Below are 12,822 nucleotides of genomic sequence, written 5' to 3' on the forward strand. Positions count from 1 at the left end.
AACAGTTAGGTGTGGCGGAGATGCATATGTTGAGATGGATGTGTGGCCACACGAGGAAGGATCGAGTCCAGAATGATGATATACGAGATAGAGTTGGGGTAGCACCAATTGAGGAGAAGCTTGTCCAACATCGTTTGAGATGGTTTGTGCATATTCAGCGCAGGCCTCCAGAAGCTCCAGTGCATAGCGGACGGCTAAAGCGTGCGGAGAATGTCAAGAGAGGGCAGGGTCGACCGATTTTGACATGGGAGGAGTCTGTTAAGAGAGACCTGAAGGATTGGAGTATCGACAAAGAGCTAGCTATGGACAGGGGTGCGTGGAAGCTTGCTATCCATGTGCCAGAGCCATGAGTTGGTTGCGAGATCTTATGGGTTTCACCTCTAGCCTACCCCAACTTGTTTGGGACTAAAGGCTTTGTTGTTGTTGTTGTTGTTGTTGTTGTTGTTGTATTTAACCACCAAATAGAACAATAGGTTATTTTGCATTGTGGGTACACAAATCACAACACTATATTTCAGCTGTAGAAATCTGTGTGGATGCTTGCTGATATTTTAAGCCTACATATCGCCGATTTGGTTTGAGTAATGCTTGAAGCATAATTTACTTCCTAATGTGCAAATAGCAGTATCATTTTTTGTCAAGAAACTGAGAAGACGGAAGAGAGTTGGTGTTGTCAGTGTGGTGAGCCTATGCGGCAACCACAAGGCTGAAGTCTGCTTTGATCGTTATTCAAGATTTGAGCCTTGGCTCCGGTTTTGATAGCTCTATATCAGTAAGTTTAGCCTAGTAACTATTTTAAGTATCTTTACTGTGCATAGTTGCATACATTTTATTCATGGATTAGTCTTGGTAATATTAACATTTGAAAAGCAATTTTTGTGTGACCATTTTTTCATCTTAGTATCTCCATCTACCAGCAAAAGTCAACGTGCACAAACCTGTATTTAACATGCAACATGAGATAGTGTGCATCGAAACTATGCTTATGTTTGTGACATTCATGTGGCATCTCATGCAGATAGATTTTATTATCCATTTCTGTAGCATGCAATGTTTATTTTCTTCTTTTGGTCCATAATCCCTCCTAAAAGAAACCTAAGAGTGTTTAGATCACTAAAGAAGTGATCTAAAGGCTCTTATATTTCTTTACATATGGAGTACATGTCATGATTGTTGGATACACATGCAGACTTTCAGTGAGTTTTTGTTCTCGGACTTGGGATCCACAGTCCAAAGCTGATTGGTGGATCAAGTGAACTTGGTGCATCTCCATTCAAGCTGGAGTACAATTACCGGCCTGCTTGTTTAGCGCAGTCTCCACAATCATACAAGCAAATGAGCAGCTGGCGACCCAACACACAAAGTTTCTATCTTCTTATTTTCTATACAAGTAGCAGCTGGCGCAGCGGTGGTGTTGATGAACGACACCCAATGCAGAGGCGGCAGTTACCATAGGGAAGAGGTCAAGAACATCTAGCTCTTGTGGTGTTCCTCCTCATTATTGTCATCGCCATCAACAGCAACAATGACGACCGGCTCATGAGACAGCTACTAGAGGGAGCGAGGAAGGGGGAGACAAATCTTTCAGGTACAATGGTATGACAACCATGTTCTGAACTATCAATGAGATTTGGTGCTAAGTCAGCATCGTGTTTTATCCAATCTATCAAACACCATAAGTTTCATGTCGAATGTGTTGTAGAAATGTTCTTCCATAAATATGGTTTTAGTCCTTCATATTTTAGTATCGTTGTAAATTTATCCATTCACACATCACTCTGAGAAACATTTTTAATTGGGGGAAGGAAGAATGGGAGAAAAGAAGAGTGCTTTGACGTAAAAAAAGAAGTCGTCAATATAGCCCGTTGCAACGCACGGCGTTCTACTAGGAGATGCAAGTGGAGTGGAATAATGAAAATACATTCCATCAAATACATTTTTTGATTGTTACTGTAATTTTTTTCTATACATGTGAAATTGGAAATGCATTATGCTTATGTATGCAATCAGAAAAAAAAATTAAAAGGCCCGTGACAACGCACGGGCATTGTACTAGGGAAACAAGTATTGACATTGTACTATGGAAACAAAACGAATAGACATGCAGACTAAGCTCCATATCCAAGGGATTTTGGTAGTACATGCCATGTTTATGCTCACTGTTGAATAGTTTGTATATAACTATTTATGCAATACTTGGACCATAGGAGCAATTCATTCTGTATATTTTGCTGGGGATTGTGCCTTGCAGTTAATTTATAGAAGGGTAAGATGTATCGCAATATCTTTGACTTGCATTCTTTGTGATGTCAAGTAAGAAAATAGAATATATACTCTTTGAATTATCTTTTCTTTTTTTGATGTCTCTATCTTACTTATATAATCCAATTGGCATTCGCTAGAGTTTCTGTTGATGAAACATTTGTTTTGTGATGTGAGGAGGTTCTGTTTGTGAGTAGATACGGTTCGTAGATCATGATATCTGCACAATCTCAATCTACTTCCTATGACCATATATTGTATTAATGGGTTGTGTCAGGGTTATTTTATGAACTACTGGGTTGTTGATCTACATTACGGTTTAATTCTTACACGAATTAATGTTGACTCGATTCCCTGTAGTAGGTTGAGAGGCTTCTCCTCTCATGATTTACTATGATTAGTTTGCTTGGCTCCATGCTCCTCATGATTTCTTTGAATTTTTCTGTAGGAGCTCGGTCAAAAATCACCCAAGGAAAATATGTTGTTCTTCTCTACAAGGGTTGCATGTGGAATTTGAGGAGAATTTGTGCACCAGCATCCGACTCCTTGTTGCTCTGATCATATTGTGTAAATATATTTCTAATAAAGCAATCGCCCGATGGTGTACATGTTATAAATAACAAGAATCATCAAGTGTGAGAGATGGCAACTTCATGATGGGATGGTATGTACTGTTGTGCTCATCAATAGAGTTAGATCACTTTTATGTCTGAGAGTCGATTTTTTTGTGCGTTAGATGGATTGACAAGTACCAAAGATTGATGCCAAGCAGAACTAAAACCTGTCCATGGATTACCTTCAGTCCCGCATTCCAATCAACAACATTGGGCCGAGCGAGCGCCCGGGTGGCGCAAGAGGCAATGGGCAGCCGGTGGAAACTGAGTGGTGAGCGGCGGTGGTGAGGTCGAGAGGTTGGCACCAGCGGCGAGTAGGCAATTAACGTGACGGGCGAGCGGACGGGGCTTGTAGGTGTCACGATTGCATCACAATTGGAATAAAGTAAACAATGCATACTCGTGTGGCGATTTGACTGATTTTGTGTGTTGTGTGCTTGTGTTAACAGCCAGCCAAATCAATCAGCCAAGGGCCATTATGTACGTGAGTGTGTTAGCAGTGGGTATATCTGAAGATTATTTCTCAACTCGGCATGTGGGTAGAGACTAAAAAGACAATGCCATGGTAGCATGGCAGACCTGGCAAGTGCCACGAACATCATGATATTCTTCCTTTTCTTAATTCCTTGATTTGAAAAATAATTTGCTCTGCGTGTATAGGAACATAGCAGTCGGGGAAACGACACTTTGGCATCTTGATCTATCAAAGGAAATATATTTTTTACTTTAGAAAATGTGGGTTTGGATTGGTCTGTTGAGTTATGGCTGGCTGATCGGAATAATTTTTCTATTTAAAAAATGTAGCAAATAGAATTTCATTAGAGATTGGTCTGTTGAGTTATGGCTGGCTCATCGGAATAATTTTCCTATTTAAAAATGTAGCAAATAGCATTTCATTAGAGATGGCTTTGCAGCAAAACGCAAATCACGCAAACCAAGCTATTGCCGCCTCGTCGCTCTCGCCGGGAGCGACAACAACCGCGGGTCTCTTCTTCGCCTTCTTAGTCGGCATCTCCTCCATCCGGATGCCCTGCAGCACGAGCCACTCCGCCACCGCCTGGGACTGGACCTCCAGGAAGTTTAGGTCCGTCTTCGGCCATCCGGCATGCCACACCGCCACGTCGTAGGCACGAGAGGCCTCATCAGCGGTGGGATACGTGCCGAGCCACCAACGCTGCCCGGCATCGGAGAACTCCAGTCTAAAGTTCCCGGAGGGCTTCACCCTCATGCCGAAGAAACCGTACTTTCCCTTCGGCGTCTACTTCGGCGCCATCAGGGAGCGGGCGACGGCCGAGCAGGGAGCAGGGAGGCGACATGCGGCGTGGGGCGGAGGCGGACGAAGCAGGGCGGCAGCGTGCGGCGCGGGGCAGAAGCGGACGGAGCGGTGCAGCGGACGAACCGGAGAGGAGGCGGACGGAGCAGGGCCGGAGAGTAGGCGGACGGAGCAGGGCAGGAGGGGAGGCGGACGGAGCGGGGCCGGGCGGAGGATGGACCGGAGGCGGAGGCGGCCGGAGAGTGTTAGAGTTGTGTCGAATATTGTGTACAAGGTAGGTTACAGTTGGACTCTGAGTAGTATTGTGTTTAGATAGGATATGGACTCGTGTTTTAATAGGACACTTGTATCCTAGGCCTCTCTTATATAGCGGGGGTAGACACACGATGTAACCTATGCCAACCTAATAGTACAGGCGCGCAAGGGGGAGCCGGCGGCATGTGCCGGCGCCCGGGTGGCCGATTTGCGGTATTGTGACGGTGTCACGGGGAGGAGCGCCCGTAGTCAGGCCCCGGGGATGTAGCCATATCAGTGAACGTCGTTAACAAATCTCGGTATCGTGCTCGTGTGATTGCTTGGTCCTCGAATGATCAATGGTATGGCCCCGGATTTGTTCTAACAAGTGGTATCAGAGCTAGGTTGTTCGGAGGCTACGGGGTGTTGATTGATCGAGAGGAAGGCTTGACGTTTAGGTCGGTATCGTGTACACGGAAGTTTCCGCAAATACATGTTGGCATGGTTGAGATCGATCGGAAGAAATCAAGCAAACAGCAATGTCAGCGAGTTGTGGTGGTAATCGGACAACAGCGGCGGTGTGGTATAGCGTAAGCAGCAGGCTTATCGATTGACGCAGCGCCTGGAAGCGACCTGGTTAGGTGCGCGTTGGCGCAGCGATCGTGAAGCGCAGTCTAGCAGCAGCGCAGTGCTTGCTTGGTGGGCAGGCCAGGCGGGGCCGTGCGTGCCCGAAGAAGGCCCGTGCCAGCTGTTCGGAAGTTACTACGTGCGAGATTTGTTTCGAAGAAAAAGAACACCTGGTGAATACCTGTCGTGGTGTGGTGCGTTCAGGCAGGAGCTAATCAAGCGATACGTATCCATCAGAAGTAGAACTTGTGTAGACGTTGGCAAGGCAAAGGCAAGTAGCCAGCATTAAAAGTTTGTGTCAATGGATCTACGTGAGAAGACCAAAAGTTTTTTGGTTGGAAATTGCTATTGGTATGCGGAGGCTGTTCGTGTACTTGGGCATGGCGTTGATAGCTTGGATTTGTTGGCACAACAGAGATGCTTGAAGGTATTGCGGGAAGTCACGTCAGCTAAGATGGAATTATCATGTGATGGATGGAAATTCACGGAAGACAATTTGGGAGCCTGGAGCGTGTCGTACAGTCGAACGAGTTCGGCTGGGTCGGACTAGGCAGTCTGACGGATCGACGCAAGTCGGTTGGTACAGAAGACGGTGGTGGGATCGGCGATAACGACATAGGAGCGTGATGCCGATGGTGACTGACTTTTGGGCGTGGAAACACGTGGCGCAGGCCCGAGGCTTGTGTGGCTTTGACAAGACTATGACGTGGGGTTGATTCAAGATGGTGTACACGTGAAGCTTGGAGTCAACGGGGCGCGGGATGGCACGTACAACCATCATGAAGTCATGTTGAAGGTGGAGCTGGAGTCTGGAAGACTTCACTCGGTGCTGATTGAGGGGCTACGGCGTAAGAGCTCAGAGAGTCGAAGCCTATTCAGCGAAAAAAGCGAGGGACACGTAATTTGGACTGGAGCCCAGTGGTCTGATGGAAGCGTGAAACTCGTCATCGGTCGGTGATGATCGGTGGTACTCTGCAGTGGGGGTTGAGTGGTGTGGTTTCACGACCCTTGAGACTCAACCAGGACAGCGGAGGCTCGACGCGGTAATAGCGGCGAGGCGTGCGATATGCACGAGACATGGAGATGGGCCAGGGCTCTGGTGGTCATACATGTGGTGAGACAACTGCGAATTTGACTCGGGATGACTACAAGCAACGGTGAAATTCCTTCAAGTTTCAGACATGTGGTCAAGAAAGGAGCGGTGATGTTGAGTTCAGGTAACTCTTGTGTGCGACACCCAATATGTGAGTTGTTCACTTTCACGCAGGTCAGTGATCGGTATGTGATGGCGTTGGATTGATACTCTGCAAGTTGGGAGCACAAACTAGAGTAACAAGGAACTTAATTTTGCTCGAGTGTTGACTGTGGTCAAGAAAAGAAGGGACTACAAGTCGCAGGTGGAGTCACATGGAGTCTTTGGAGTAGCAGCGGTGCTCACGGGATAAGCTCAAGTCGAATGTACATGGAAGTTTGACACATGGACGAATTCAAGGTGGTGGAGAATATTCGCCAAGGTGGAATTTGTTAGAGTTGTGTCGAATATTGTGTACAAGGTAGGTTACAGTTGGACTCTGAGTAGTATTGTGTTTAGATAGGATATGGACTCGTGTTCTAATAGGACACTTGTATCCTAGGCCTCTCTTATATAGCGAGGGTAGACACATGATGTAACCTATGCCAACATAATAGCACAGGTGCGCAAGGGGGAGCCGGCGGCATGTGCCGGCGCCCGGGTGGCCGGTGTGCGGTATTGTGACGGTGTCACAGGGAGGAGCGCCCGTAGTCAGGCCCCAGGGATGTAGCCATATCGGTGAACTCGTTAACAAATCTCGGTGTCGTGCTCATGTGATTGCTTGGTCCTCAGATGATCAACGGTATGGCCTCGGATTTATTCTAACAGAGAGGAGGCGGGCGGGGTCGGGGCGGTGGCGAACGCGATGGGGCAGCGCGGCGGCAGGCGGCGGCCTAGGCGGGGTAGAATCAGTGGTGGGGTTCTGGATCTATGGCGGGGCGAGACCTTAAAAAGTTAACATGTAACTCTTGCAAACTATTTCAAGAGCCCGTGGCAACGCACGGGCAGTCTACTAGTTATATGTACTCCCTCAGTAAGTTTCACGGACAAAAAATATCCCTCAGAAATCTTTATCTTTATCTTTACCTCTCTATCTTTACCTACTAATAAAGCAATTAGTGCTTCTGGTGGTACGTCGTCGCTGCTTTTGCGAAAAAGTCCCTATGGTTTAGAGTATTCAACCCGCAGTCCATATAATAAAGTCAATCGAACCGGCATGGGCGAGAAAGAAAAAAACTGCCTCCCGATCTAGCCCGCGCTACCCCGTGCTCCGCTCCTCCCCGAGGTCCGAGCGCCTCGGCCTGCTACTGACGCCGGCGTCCCGCGCCACCGCCGCCGACCTCCAGCCGTTGTCCATTACCCTCTCCCACGCACTCTATCTCTCTTCTTCTCCCTTCTCCCTTCCTTTTTTCTCTCTCAAATCTTGTCTCTGTCAGGACTTAGGAACAACAGCGCCATGGATCCCGACGTGGAGCTCCACTACAGCCTCATCTGACCTGGGAGGGTGTCGCGCTGCGCTCGGGCGTCGCATCAGGCAGCGGCGGCGAGGTGGGAGGGGAGCACGGAGACGGGCGGGCGGAGACGGAGGAGGAGAAAATGGAGAGGCGGGGCGGCGGCCATGGCGGGGAGGCTACGCTCGGGGGCCGCATCAGGCGGCGACAACGAAGCGGGAGGTGTGCACGGAGACTAAGGACACGAGAGTGGAGGCGTCCGGGAGCGAGGACTTCGCCGGCGTCAAAGCCACTGCCAGGCGGGACGCGCAGGCGCGCGAGGGGCGCATCGCTCCTCTCCTGGTGCGGCGCACGAGCGAATGAGTTGGGGTCGAGCTGCCGGCACACCACCCGTAGTTCGCCCCTACTCCACACTTTGTCAGAACTCCATCTGTCGGTTCTGCATTTAGGTATTCACCGAATCAAACTTCGTAATTTCCTGATATATCTTCATGATTGTTGAAGCCAAACTCGCATCTCATCTGCTTTTTAATTGCGCCCTATCCCAACCTGAAAATTCCTATTTATATGGCTAATGAATCGTGTCAAGACTCAAGTATGTACGAACAGTTTTGCAAAGTTTACTTTCTGGTACTGATGGTCTAAAGTGGTGTCTTGTACTACATGGTTAGATAATGCAGTGGGATTTTCTGATGTACAACCTATATATCAGAAAAGGTTGGCCTTGGAATGATCTGTCCCGGTTATTAGTGTTTGTGGTCATGTATTTCGTGAAGATCAAATATCTACAGGAAACGAATCTACATTTGCATGCTTGATTTGAAGACTTGCCAGCTGGGTGAAGAAGCTTTCTGACAAACATCCAAATCACTCTAATAGGCCCAAGTTGAGCATATGTTAGATGGTCTGGATGACATGGATGGCGCCGAGGATGTCCCTTTTGATGAGCTCATAGGCATGCAAGGCTTAGTATTTCACTTGGTTGAGAATGCAATTACAGTAAGGATCTCTTCTTTGTCTTATTTTAGTTAGACAAATGTGCTTCCTTCATGTTTACATGTATCTGATGTTGTTTCATTTGATTTTCTTAAGATATGTATTACATACAAGTCTGATAGATTCAAGAGAATGAAGAGTGAAGAATACTATACTATAAATACGTCAACTACAGATAACCCTCCCAACTACAATGTTGCACCTGACAACCTCCTACTCGACGAGGCCAAGCTATCTGCAAGGGACCATGCTGCTGGACGTTCCTAAGAGGTATGGACCTAAGGATGGCCTTCCTTGCACTATATTGTAGTAATATAATCCATAATGCATGCAGTTTGCTTTCTCCATTTCTCCCATGGACTCTGAATATGACATCCACCGTCCTTTGTAGGTTCATTAGTTTACTTTTTGTTGATGCAAAAATTAATATGTAGTTGTAACCGCAGGTGTGCTGCTAGATGACCTTCTTGCTGCTGCAACAACAAATGCAGCTAACCATGTAACTGCAGCTCCTGCTACATGCAAGCTGGAGGAACACAAGGCATATATGCTACGATGATGAACAAACAGGCAAATGACTGCAGAAACAACTGCTGATGTTCTTGGAAACCCAGTTGCTCCTCCTGTTAATGGGGATGTTTATACGGATATCAGCCCTGAGAATGTTGTGGTCCAGTGACACCGAGGTTTGCATTATTTCTATCCTAGACTTGTGCAGACCATCTTTCTATGGATGGTCTTCTATTCATATTAAATGTGAGCTACCGCCTACTAAGATGTGTTTCGAACGTATTTTGTGCGTGTGTGTTTGCAGAATATAGTGCAAATGTGCTAATTATTCGGTTGAAGCATCTGCTGCAGAGATTGAGGTAATTAGTGCAACTTTAGCTGCTATAAAGGCCAGACAAGTTGGAGATGAGATGGGCATTTTATCATATTGCTTTGCCTGTAATAACCAAAATTGATTGATTTAGTTTCACACAACATAGATAATTATGTCATCAGGTTCAGTTTTACTTATGAAAGTTGAACTTTTCTTATCTTGTTAGATTTCCTCTTTGTAAGTTCTAGGACTTTAGTTAATTGAATATCTAATCTTATAAGGCCTGCATGCCAGAGCTTTCCAGAAGGTAACACTTGATGCAATTCTGTTCCTACTATTCTTACCTGATGCTACCTGGACAACCTTCAAGCATCAATAACTTAATCCTTTTAGGTTTTGTACTTCTTTCTTCAGTACAGACATAATATTGTTTTGTGCTTCCCAATATTTGGACGTGAAAGTAGAGAAGCTTTACATTTCAAGAAATATTAGATTATCAATAAGAAAATATGGTCCAAGCCGGACTACTACTTCTAAATGTTTTGTTTTTCACCAAAGGGGATATTTTACTTCTCCTAATCACGGTCGCTGTGTAACCTGATGATGGTAGGATGGTAAATAACTACATCCTTTTTTGGTATGGCATAAAAATACATCCTACGCATATGATGATTTGCAACTGCAGCTGAACAATAATGAAAGAAAACAGAGTACATGCATTAATAATGTACCTACAACAATGGGTTGCCCCACCAAACATCACCAGAGGACTGAGAAGGAAAACGACGCTTCCTCAATTAGGTTCTATTGGCCGTTGTACCATCAGCATGATGAAGATTCTGGAACAGTGCACGACCTGTCCAAGCCCAAGGTCTTCCCTTAGTGTGAAGCACCTGAGCTGGCGTCGAGCAAATATCCCCTGAATATTATTTCATTGTGGTCTTTCTAGGTATACAACCATATCAGCTGCACCAAGGAGCTCCATGCACGGCGGTACTACTTCCCACAGAACCTATTATAAACAGTGTGCTAGCTACCAGGACTGCAGATTCATGGAAGAGTTTTGTGCAAAAAAATAGGAGAAAGAGAAACATAGGAGACATTTCAGCAAGTTTACTTATGGAGGCAAAAAATAATTCTACTTATCACTGTAGTACGAGTTGTAATAAACGAGAAAAGACGTGTGATATTATTATTTTTCTCCCGTTGCAACGCACGGGCATTTGTGCTAGTAATAATAATAATAATAAAGAGAATTGGGTTTCTGTCGTCCGTCATTAAAATTGCCCCTGAGGTTGTAAAAAATTACCCACTATGCCATTGGTAAGTGAAAAAAACAGTTAGGTTTGCCCCTTCTAAAATCCGCGGCAGGCTCGGTTATTAAAATTAAGCCCATGTAGTCAATAACTTGTGGGTGGCTAGCGTAGTGGTGTGAGCCTCACCTCTCGACCTAGGAGACCCAGGTTCGATTCCCCCTTCCTCTTTTCTTCTTTTTCTCTCCTATTAATGTTAGTAGGCGTAGGATATTACTACTCGCCCCAGCGTCACTTAGCATATGGGCTGCACAATGTACCAGTTACTCTATTTTCATTCTTTCTATTTTTGGACATATTCAAATATTTCAAAAAAACTCATAACTTTCAAACCCTAACTCCAAATCTAACATGTTATATATAGAAATCCCTTAAAAAGATGTGTAGATTTCAAATATGGTATTATATTAATCACTTTCAAATCCTAACTCCAAATCTAACATGTTATATATGGAAATCCCTTTAAAAAGATGTGTAGATTTGAAATATGCTATTATATTAATCATCACTCCTAATATTCCATTTATGCTGCAACCTTTATTAATATCTTCTTTATATGGGTATTTTGAAAATCCCGTCTTAACGTTGATATTTCTGTTGTCTAATAAATTGGAAACATGTTGAGTACATTTCACAAATAATACAACCTTATGAACTTTGCGCGACACCACTTATCATGTTGTTTCTCGTGTGGCATTGTGAAAGATTTGAAGGGATTCGCCGATGCTGTCAGTGTATGAGGGATGATTTTTTTTCGTTTCAACGCACGGGGAATAATGCCTTTTCATGGAATCTCAAGCATGCATGGTTAAAAAAAGAAATTCCGAATCATTTTAGTGTGGTATGTGCAAATCTGTTTATTATGTTTACTTCTATATGAAAATTATTGTGACCTCTTCAAATAAAAAATTCGTTTTAGTGTGGTATGTGCAAATCTGTTTATTATGTTTCCTTCTATATGAAAGATAATTGAGTTGCACTTTAGACTTTATAGGTCTCCGTGCATGTATGTTTAGAAGAAATTTGGTAACGAAAATCAGTAATGGGCATCTGGTAACTTACCAATTAAACCTTAATTTCTTATATATGTACATACATGTACGATCCTCATGATTTAGGCTCTCAATGATAAATCAAATGATGAAGGTAATGACTCCTTATACTGCAAATTAACTAGGAAGGTAATTTAGATATTTAAATTAATCAATTCTTTCATGATTGAAGTGTAGCATCTCATACATGCATTTTAAGACCATTGGTAAAATATATATTACATGGCTGATGCAACAGAATGTTGTCTTGGGTCATTGGGCCAGGGAAGTGTGTTTTGATTCTCTCGGTGCAATGCACGGGCATATTTGCTAGTTATATTTTTTTACACAGGAAGTACTTTTTCTTTAAAGTCCAGTCATATGCAAATACTCGAATCACAAAGCTAGAAACAATGGCGTGCCATCCATGTGGACCGCTCTCTCGGCATCTCCAACGGGGCTCACCGAATTTTCACCCACAAATGTTCCACCGACAATCCGCCGATCATCCAACCATGTTTCTCAAATTTGCTAAAAATGTCCAGACCGTCCGGTCCAAATATTTGAGAATGTTTTGGTGTCCGCTTTGGAGATGCCCCCACCCCCCACCCCACGCCTTGTTGGGCATCTAACTAGAAGAGTCGTAACACAATGATCATCCATTTGCCGCATCGCTATCGACATGCCTATTTGGCTTTGCCACTCCTTTTGCTCCATCTGCAAATTCATCTTTAAAGGTCAAGTTTTTTAGTATCATTGTAAACTACTTCCTCCGTTTCATAATGTAAGACGCTTTTTGACACTATACTAGTATGAAAAAAAGTCTTACATTATGGGACGGAGGGAGTAAATGATACGACTGTGAAAACTTGTTATAATATACTTGAATATGATGTTCTCAGGTAGCACTTGAACAAAATTTAATTGTATGAAAATATCAAAACTAAAATGGCACAACCCCTTCATTTCATAACACAGTGCTTAAACAAATTTGAGTGAACTCCAGTTTTTACTCCGTGCTTTGACAATTTTTATGCTAATTACCTAATTTAATAACTTTTTATTAGAATAAACCCATTTAGTGAATGTTTTGCGGATTTTTTGCTCCATTTTAAGTATTCCAGGT

Source organism: Triticum aestivum, chromosome 1B (assembly GCF_018294505.1).
Source record: "Triticum aestivum cultivar Chinese Spring chromosome 1B, IWGSC CS RefSeq v2.1, whole genome shotgun sequence".
Lineage (NCBI taxonomy): Eukaryota > Viridiplantae > Streptophyta > Magnoliopsida > Poales > Poaceae > Triticum > Triticum aestivum.